The 10,387-nt window shown below is 33.5% G+C and overlaps 2 pseudogenes across 1 annotated transcript; one reads left to right on the plus strand and one right to left on the minus strand.

Annotated features, from left to right (window-relative positions):
• Positions 1 to 1,305: 1,305 nt before the first annotated feature.
• On the minus strand, positions 1,306 to 4,623 carry LOC143549759 (cell number regulator 6-like; annotated as a pseudogene).
• A 2,158-nt stretch (positions 4,624 to 6,781) lies between these two features.
• Positions 6,782 to 9,536, plus strand: LOC143549760 (putative 2-oxoglutarate-dependent dioxygenase AOP1; annotated as a pseudogene). Its single transcript, XR_013138193.1, has 3 exons — positions 6,782 to 7,262; positions 8,210 to 8,532; positions 9,225 to 9,536. The product of XR_013138193.1 is annotated as a putative 2-oxoglutarate-dependent dioxygenase AOP1 (transcript).
• Positions 9,537 to 10,387: the final 851 nt, after the last annotated feature.

The raw sequence follows: 10,387 nt of genomic DNA on the forward strand, positions 1-10,387 counted from the left end.
CTTGATCCACCATGAATTTTTTAACGAAATAAAATGGTTATAGATTGTTAGAGGAAGAACCAGACATTTAAATATTTTCATATGCTAATTGTCTGAAATCTCTCTTATTTTTGTTAATAAAGGAGAGGTTGGGAGATAACTCTTGAAGTGAATTACTAGTCGGGCCAATATGCGAATCAAGCATAGCTTTTATAGTTGCTTTATTTGTTTGAAGTTGTGTAAACCAGGACTAGGACTCCTGGTCCTGGTCGAACTAGAGATCTTGTGATTGGTGTGGAAAGGAAGACTTGTTCATAACATAGTTCAAGTCTAGCCTAGTTGCTCCCCATTTAGGTTCTATATATAGTTAAAGAGTGAATTCATGAGGCGATAAGGGCTTTAGGCGAAAAAAGCTTGGTTGTATTGACTGCAAGCGGGGATTGTTAACGTACTGACTCATGCTCAAGATCTGCTTATGACCCTTCAAGCCTATAGTTCTAAATAAAATGTCCATTTTCCCACGTAGTTCGTTGGTCAAACCAACAATTCTCTTTTTGGAACAATTTGCGAATCGAACAATGATACGTTTTTTAATTGTTTTTATATAGTTTGAGAAAAAAACTTTTAAACAATCCTAAGTTCGGCTCAAGCACGTGATGTACTTTAAAACGAGCCAAAGCTCGATTGTACAGTGTGAAACTAATACATGAGCCTAAAAGAGCTTCCCATACGAAGTTCGAGCATGAACTCGATAACTGAATGAGCTTTATTTGAGAATCAGGCTCGTTTCAAGTTTTTATCAATCCTATATTGAGTAAGTCGCGAATGACTTGACTCCTTCTCATCGCTACTTTCACTTTTAATATGTACCATATTTACCTTTTTATTTTTATGCTTATTTTATATTTTTCATATACATTTTTAGTTTCGGGAGAATTTTATTGTATTTTATTTATTTCACACACCTATTCGATACCGATAATAATTTTAATGAGCTTTAGCTCAAATGACATTTGAGGGGAAGTAAAGACTTGGATAGGAGGTCGCAAGGTCTCAAGTTCAAATCCAATCCCAACCAGGTCTTACCACAGTACCGTGGGCCTTTGGGCGTGGGTTTTCCTGGAACATGAGATGGTAGGCTTCATTACCCAACGTTGTCTACTTTCACGGGTGTATGAGGTTGCCTTTTATATCAGGTTACCTCGGGCAGTCGGACTTTATTCGTTGGTCGTTAGAAAAAAGATATTGTTAATGATGGCGTTAATGCTACATACACTCACAAAAATATAATGACATTTACGTCGCTAATGCACCACCCTTGGGGATATAATTGGCCCATGTGAATGGATTTGCAAAGAGGATTGTATTAGACCAAATTGTCCGTAAGGACCTCGCACGTCGCTAAGGGCTTTCTAGCGATGGAGGATTGATAAAGGATGTTTGTATGGTTAAAGAGAAAATAAGTGTTTTTTTAAGATTTATGAAAAGTTAATGTGACAGCTAACTAAGTGTGTATGTAAGTACATTTAGTTCTTTGCACTTATGATGGTTTAAAAGGATGATCTTAACTAATAACAAACAAATGTACAAATTGTAATGAATGGTTTTCTTGGTATAGAGATTATGTCTCTAGAGAGAGAAATAGATTATGAAACCTGTACCATAAATTAACTATGTTAACTCATTTCATACAAGTAAACAACTCATTACTACTTTTTTTTTCTAAAACTTGAGCACGATTATCTTAAGGATTTAAGATGTCTGCATGCGTGTTTTTCACTCATATACTAACCATCTGAAGCTCTGCATTCTTGGCGTTTTCACCTTCTTGTTGGGAAGACGAAGCACGTGATGAAGAAGTAGACACATCATCTTTTTCATTTCGTTCAACAATGGTCTTCATCTCTTGAACATGAGGCGGGCTCATTAAGGTCTTTTCAATGTTCTCGGCTAGATGCAACTTCATCTCACGATGCTCTTGACATAACGCACACCAATGCAAGCAACAATGTACTGCACAAGGGTCACAAGGCGAGTTCTATACAAAATAGTAAACAAAGTTAAAGAATATGCATGTAGCATTAGTTAATTTTATGATATGAAAATGCTACACAATATACCTTTAGGTGATATTTTCTTTGTAGTGTTTGTCTTGCCATACCGGTATAAATACCACACATCCACCAAGCAAAGAAAAGACACTCGGTTAGGAGACAACGTGCCAGGGTCGATTCCTGGGATGCACGCAGTTATTCCGGCTAAGGCCATGCCACCTTCGACACATAAAGCGTGACACATACATGCATTGTTTGCCGGAATCTCTTCATTTAAGGTCTCTATGTTACGCCCAAACAACATACACGGACAAAAAAGTCCGGTCACGCCAAAAACAATATTCAAACAAAATGCTACAAATTTAAGACATTTGATAGGTGTTTTTGGACCTTCTTTTTGTGAAAGATGTTTTGCATATGAAACATAGTGAACTCATGATGAAAGATGGCAAAGTCAAAAGAGTTGATCATATGAAAGTGATCCAATTGAAATCCTTTTTTCTTTTTCTTTCTCCCCCCTTTTCCGCCGACTCTTTGGCCTTAAGAACGCTGGTTTTAAGAATGAGTGATTGCCCTTCTCCGACCCTTACTGTCCAACCTGAGAGCGGACAGCTAATGCGTTCCACTTATTGAACAGGGTTCTATGGTCGGTCCGTGACCCCTGGATGCCGAAGGCGTCCTTGGGGTAATCTCGTAGTTCCTACGGGGTGGAGATGATGGGGTCGGTCCATGGATTTTCCTTCCTTTTGCCATATTTCGCTCAAAGGGTTGAAGGGAGATAGTGCATCAAGCTGTTCGCAAGGGCCAACTTGATCCTCTTCCCCAGGGATCCCCGATAAAGGAACCCTAGGAGAGCCGCCGACTCCAACTACTGTCCATGTACGATCCATACTAGATCTGACCCTTTTTCAATATAACATGTAATTTGATTTTTCCTAAATTAAAATATGCAGTTTTTATAATAGTTCGAGATAAATTTTATTAATAACCAAGTTATACTCAAAATCAATTATCGTTAATATTGTAAATTAAAAAATATAATATAGTTTTAATTAAACTCAGTTTTCAATAAAATTTATATAAGATTTTCTGTAAACATATCTTTAAACAATAATCAGCATAAACTACTAGACAAATTCTAATTAGATCATCGACGGTCAAATCCATTGGTGATAATGACACTCTTTGTTTAGTCGTGTTATTTGTTAATTGAAATATTAAAAATAAATAAATAAGAAGAAGATGAATTTCAATTGGAGTTCACGCTTCTTGTGTAAATCTTGACTTTTCTCATCTTTTTATATAAGTTCGTTATTTGTTTGTATAAACTCAGGGCCGGCTCTAGGGTAGTGCGAGCTGGACAACCGGCTGAGGCATATAAATTTAGGGGGCCGAAATTTTTTTATGCATATCACCCACGGTTTTTTTAGGAGGTGGTAGAGGTTTTCCAGCAAAGATAAACTGTTGAGGCACAGTAAAGAAGAAGATGATGTTAATTTTGAGAGAGAATATTATTTTATTAATTGAAAATGATGGTCTCTGATTCTCTGGACTCTTTTCTGACACCAATACTCAAGAAATCAAGAATCACTTTATACACATACGTTTTTTTCTTTTTAGTTTTTTTATCTAACTTCATTAAAGAGGTGATTTATGTTTTGTTTTTATTTAATACTAAATGATTTGATACGCCTTTAACATTTTTATTCTTTTAATTTTATTAGATTATTATATCTTTTATATCAAAATTTTTTACTTTATACTTACTATAAATTTATTCAACTTACTCTATTTCTAATTAAAAAGCATGCTTATTTTCTTGGAAATATTTGCCTAAAAGAATATTTTTTAAGAAATACCTTGAACAATAGTTGAGTTATTCGAAGTATTATCTTTTAAATACCAATGAATCCAAAACTCAAATACGCTAAAGGAATTTTTTTTTTAAATTATTGGTGATCATGTTTTACATTAATTGATTAATTATAATTTGTCTATTGTCTAATCCGTTTAAGCTATATGCAACAAAAAAAATTATATTGGGTCTAAAATTTTTTTTATCCGTAATCCGTTTAACCTATACGGGCCTTTTTTTATTTCAGCCCGACCGAGGTATTTAAATCCTCGGGGCCGGCCCTGTATAAACTCTAAAAGAATTCACGTTGTATATAGGTAAAGAAAAAACTTACAACTTTTGGAGTTGTCCGCACAACTAAATAAACCCGTAGACCAATCCTTATCGGCTGGTGGCTCATATGATGAAGGTAAGGCTTGCCCACATTCTGGACATCTTCGAGCATTTAACTATGAAAATAACAAAAGATAATAAGTATTAGCATGCACACACATACATGCATCATACACACATATATTATCGTTTTTATAACCTGATGAACATCGATAGGTTGATTGAGCTCCCCGGGTGTAACATCTTGTAACGACGATTCTTGCTCTTTGGTAAGCTTCACATAAGACTTGTCTCCCATTTCTCTATGTTCTTTTGAATTGTATATACATACAAAACATTTGTCATTTGCACATAACTTCCACCATTTTTTTGTGTACAAGTGTGTGTTTCCACGTCTAAATATGTGTGTATTCTCATCCCTACATCTTAGTTTAAGAGAGAAAGTCTCTTGTTTGTTTGAAACGTGTGAACCAAATTAACTTGACCTTAATAGTTACAAGTTTAGCTTATTAGAGCATTCTCATTCCGCCCTTCATTTTATTTGAGGGGTGTTTTTATAATTTAGAAAGTGATTTAGGGTGTTGTGAGTGAAGAGTTTTTATATTTTAGAGAAAGTAATGATTTTTCTGTATATTTGAAAAGTTACTGTTCATCCCCTATAATATTTTAATATATTTTGAGAGTGGTTGTGAGTGAAGGAAAGAGAAAAGGTAATGATAAAAGGTATAAAAAGTATTATTTAATTGAAATAGAGAGTGAAAATGTAGTGAGTTTTAGTGTAATTTTTGGTTTAGAGATAGAGGGTGGGATGGGAATGCTCTTACTAGTAAATGAATATCACTGATGCCTACTGACGGACTACATTTGTCAGGATTGACATTTAATCCCACAATATACGAAAGAAAAAACAAATAATAAATTACATATCGGCAATTAATACCTATGTAAATTATGGGTTGAACTATTCTACAAACGCTAATAAAAATGAGAAGTGTAAGAAGTCATAGTTAATTGAAATGTGTCAAGTGTGAAACATAAGAAAAAATGTATAAAAGTAACCGTATACATTTTTTCTTTTCACATGAAAGTTATATGCTAATTCACCCATTTTAAAACGTTTGTAGCTTTTCCATGTGATTTTTTTTTAAAATTCACTATAATAATAAGCGTTTTTTTATCTATAATGAGTATGATTTTGTTATATAAGAATTAAACAAAAGTTATGTCATTGTGTCTTTTTGTTTACCGTTGTGTTTTTTTCGTCATCGTGTCTTTCTGATTGTCATTGTGTTTTTTTTTGTCATTGTGTCGTTCAACACATCATTGTGTTTTTTTTAATACCAATGACACCGTTGTGTAATTAATAATAATATGCAAATATAATGATAAAATAACAACAAATTATCTAATACCTAAAACACAATGATGAATACATATTACACAATAATCTGAAACATAAACCACAATGATGAATACATATAACATAATGACCAGAAACGTAAGACACAATGATGAATATATAGGAAAACCCACTAATATTTTATTTTTTATTTCTATTTTTTATCACAATATGATATTCATATTAAAGATAAACGCTTGTTATTATGGTGAATTTTTTTCTAAAATCAACGTCGTATGAAAAAGTTATAAACGTTTTAAAATGATGGAGGAATTGGCGTGTGTCTTGCATGTCTAGAGAGAAAATAATCATAAGTGAGTTATTACATTCATGCTATTCTCATCAAGTTTTAAAATTAATCTCAATCATTCAAATATAAATCAATAGACTAAATTTCTTCTCACATTTTTTTACTTTTATTGTCATTTGTATTTTAACATTGTCGGTAAATTCAAACGATAGAGACAGATAACGATATTGATATTGATATATATTTAATGTTTCATATTGAGGGTGGTTGAGTGGTATGCCTAAGTCAAATAAAAAAAATATGGAAGAAAGTAGATCCCCGAGGTCTATGACAAAGTGGACATGCATTAATCGAAGAGGATTAATATATTTCTTGGATCACAACTAGGGTTGGAATAATTTTGTATTATTTGTATTTGATTCCTATGACTTAAGATTTGTAAACATTAGATCTTGATTTGATCATTAATCATTAATGCATATACAAATCTTTCTTTCATTCACTAAAATTATTTGTCAGTCACCTATTCATCGTTTGATCTAATGCAGCGGGCATTCGGGCATAGTCAAATAGTATCATTAGTTGTCTTTTTCAGAAGTGATTTAAGAGAGTGTTTTCATATGATTTATACACTCATAAAACTTAACTTTCTTAAACATTTTATAACTTATAACGAGATAAAATAAGACTCCTAAACATCTCAAGTTATGTCATTATTAACAAAAAAAAAAGTGTGATAAGATCATGGACCCATTATTGTCAATAATGATATAAATAACGAGTGGATGTCATGAAATGGTTTGGTTTATTCACAAATAATTGAACAAGGGTACCCGTTAAACAAATATGTTCAAAGTTTTGCACAATTAACAAACCTTTAAAGCGAGAGAAAACTACATTTTACCAAAACCATTACTATTTCCCTTATCTTGATAAGATCACAATATTTCTACATACTCAAAAAAACATACAAAACATCTCTCTTTCTCTCTTACACGGACGCGCACACACACACATCATAATCATGATTTCCGTATCAGAATCCAAACTTCCTGTAATTAACATGGAAGACTTGGAACCTGGAACGGAATCATGGAACATGACTAGTCATAAAGTGAGACAAGCACTTGAAGAGTATGGTTGTTTCATGGCTATATGCGGAGTGTTTTCGCAAGAAGCCAAGAAGGAAGTATATGATACCTTAAAAACCCTATTTGATCTTCCGGTCGAAACCAAAATGAAGAACACTTCTGATAAGCCTTTCCATGGCTACTTGGGTCCTTTACGTTCTCGTCCTCTTTATGAAAGCCTGGGAATTGAGTGTGCTACAAGTTATGATAATGTTCAAAGCTTTACAAACCTCATGTGGCCATCTGGAAATGAACTTTTCAGGTAATAACATATGCAAATATGCAAATATAGAATTATTTTTTTTTATTAATAGGTGATTTAGGATCTTAACTATTCATGTTCTCATATTTTTCTTTAAGTTGTTTGTTAAAGATGGTAAGTCATTCGGGTGGTGGGCTACGACAAAAAATCAAGTTACCTAAAGTCGCAGCCCTGCCGAACGACTAACCTACTTTTACATTGAAAAAATCACCTAAAACATGGATGATTCTCCTAAATCAACTATTATTGTTGGAATTAATTACTGAACCGTTCCTTAATTATATGCGACTTGCGGTAAAAAGAGTCTAGGAGTGTAAGTAAAGTTAATCAGAGGGTTACAGATAATTATAATCAAGTTCGGATTAATTATCTTAATTGTTCTTATTAGAGTCCTAGTTATAGTTTAAACTGGTTTATGTTTAGCTAAATATATCGAGTCATGATAAAAGCTATAATCAAGTGTCGAGTTTTTTTTCTTGGTTAATAAAACTGGGAATGTTTATTCTTAAATTAATCTTTTTACTAATAACACGTTCATAACAATATTTCACCTTCGAGATGTATTACAACCGGTTATATATAATGAGAGAAAAGATAGAATATAATAATTACTTAACGTACATTAGGTACAAGAATACTTATATTCATGAAATTGATCAACGAAATCACATCACATGATCTCGAAATTGTCAATATATATCCAATTAATCATTGGTTCACCGAAACAAACAGTTTGGATCGTTAATCGATCAATTTTTCACTTTTCTTCACGAAAACCGTTTTTTGAGTGTTTTAGGTTTTTGGCTGAACGTTTTTGTTTTTTGCCTTTAAGCATCTCGCGTACCTATCGTACGTTAATGAATTATTGTACAGGAACCTCACCCTGTATATAATTATCATATATTAATTATGAACTCTATTTTTTTCATGAACTCTATTTTTTTCAGTAAAACTATGCATTCCTATGCAAATATGGTTTCCAAACTAGAACACATGGTGAGGAAGATGGTATTTGAAAGCTATGGAGTTGAGAAACACTACGAATCGTACAACGAATCAATGACTCCTCTTCTAAGAGTAATGAAATATAGGCCAGCGAAAGCCGACGAGAGTAATATGGGTTCTGTGACTCATACAGAAACACTTTTTGACCATACTTAACCAAAATCATGTGGATGGATTAGAGGTTCAGATTAAGAATGATGATGAAATGGTGAAAGTTGAGTACCTTCCGTCGTCCTTTGTTGTCATGGCAACCGATGCATTCATGGTAACGTTACAATATTATTCGTATCTAGTAGATATGGTGATCGGTCGATTGCTATTTCTTTTCAAAAAACAAGCGTTTCCAAAGAATTTATTATTTAACTAAGACAAAATAGCAAAAGACGTCATTTATGTTTGAACATTTTTTCAATGGACGTCATTTAGCAAAAGAAATGGCAGAAAACGTATTTTATGTTTCAAATTCCGTTCACGTTACGTCCTTTGACAGATAATTATCTGAGTTAGTGTCAAAGGACGTAACGTGAACGGAATTTGAAACATACAATACGTTTTCTGCCATTTCTTTTGCTAAATGACGTCTATTGAAAAAACGTTCAAACATAAATGACGTCTTTTGCTATTTTGTCTTTAACTAATTAGTAGTCACCAATGAGGTGGGTGGTGGTTTATAGGCAAAGTATGTACGTTATTATTTGTTTAAGTTTTAGTTATACGGTCATGTTTCATCATTCTGCTAGTTTCGGTCAACTCCTCCATATCAAGCGAACAGAAACATGGTCACATAGTACATAGATGACCTGAAAAGTATTCATGGTTGTGTTTTTCATATAAGGACACTGATTGTTTTCTAAAGATGTAAAAAAATGGATTTAGTGACTTTTAGGATGTGCCATTTTGTAGAATCAAAATTTGCAACTCTTGGTAATGACTTAATTTGTTTGTGTATATATTTAGGCATGGAGTAACGGTAAACTTAGATCGCCTCGTCATCGAGTGGTCATGAATGGACAAGAAGATAGGTACTCCATAGCGTTATTCACATTTAAGAACGGGATAGTAGAAATCCCGGAAGAATTTGTAGACGATGAACACCCTCCGAGATTCAAAACATTTGATCATTTCAAGTTTATTGAATCTTATGCTAAAAATCCAATATACTCGGATGAGCGTGCAATCAAAATGTTTTGCGGAGTCTGAAACTGGATAATATAAAGTATATGGAGTTGAAGTTATTAAGGTTGGAGTCATTTGAAATAAGAGTTTGTTAGTATTCGTTCCACAGTGACTCGCAGAGCCCGAGGAACCAAGGATTTATATTTAATAGAATAGGCTTTGCGATTCAAAAGGGGATAGCGGCGCAGCTTGTTGCTCGCTTACCCATTATCCAGATGTAGTTCGGTTTGTGTTATATATAAAAGGATCAATATTTTCTCTAGGGTGATATAAGTATATAACTTACATGTAGACCTTGTTGCATACTATGAATATACAAAGTACAAACATTCTCCTTCTTTTAGTTTGCTTTGTAATTGGCTTAGAAAGCCTACCTATGCTTTGAAAATAAGAACTTACAACAAGTACAACAGTTTCATTGATGATTGTTTCGTGATGTTGCCAGTGTTGGGTTCGAATTAAGCATGTCTCTTGTGACGTGACTAGCCAGATCAATCATAAATTTTTACAAACGAGAAGAGAACCGGCTCCTTAGAAAACTGGCCTACTGATGCAGCGATAAAATGATAACGAAGATCTACCACGTTGATTATGTGAATGCCCGTGATGAACTTCATCAAAAACTCCCAATTCTCACCCAACGGTCAAGGAAAACGAAGAGAAAAATATTTATTTATGAAATTCAAGTCTGGCCATCCATATTATATCAACATCATATAAACAGGCTTTCTAATATGAAATGGGCCCAAAAAAAGCCACAGGCCAAACACAAACCCAAAAAATAAAAAGATAAAAACTGACGAAAAACATAAAAAAGGCTCATAACTTTATTTAGGAGGCGTTTTTGGGCTTCGTACATGGGATAAACCGCCATAGGCGTTTGCCACAATGTGCTCCTCGTCTCAAACTTCAATTTGACTGGTAGTGGGCTTGAAACGGAGCTT

Source organism: Bidens hawaiensis, unplaced genomic scaffold (genome assembly GCF_021521415.1).
Source record: "Bidens hawaiensis isolate Kalapana, Puna unplaced genomic scaffold, B.hawaiensis_p1.1 tig00015775_1, whole genome shotgun sequence".
Classification (NCBI taxonomy): Eukaryota; Viridiplantae; Streptophyta; class Magnoliopsida; order Asterales; family Asteraceae; genus Bidens; species Bidens hawaiensis.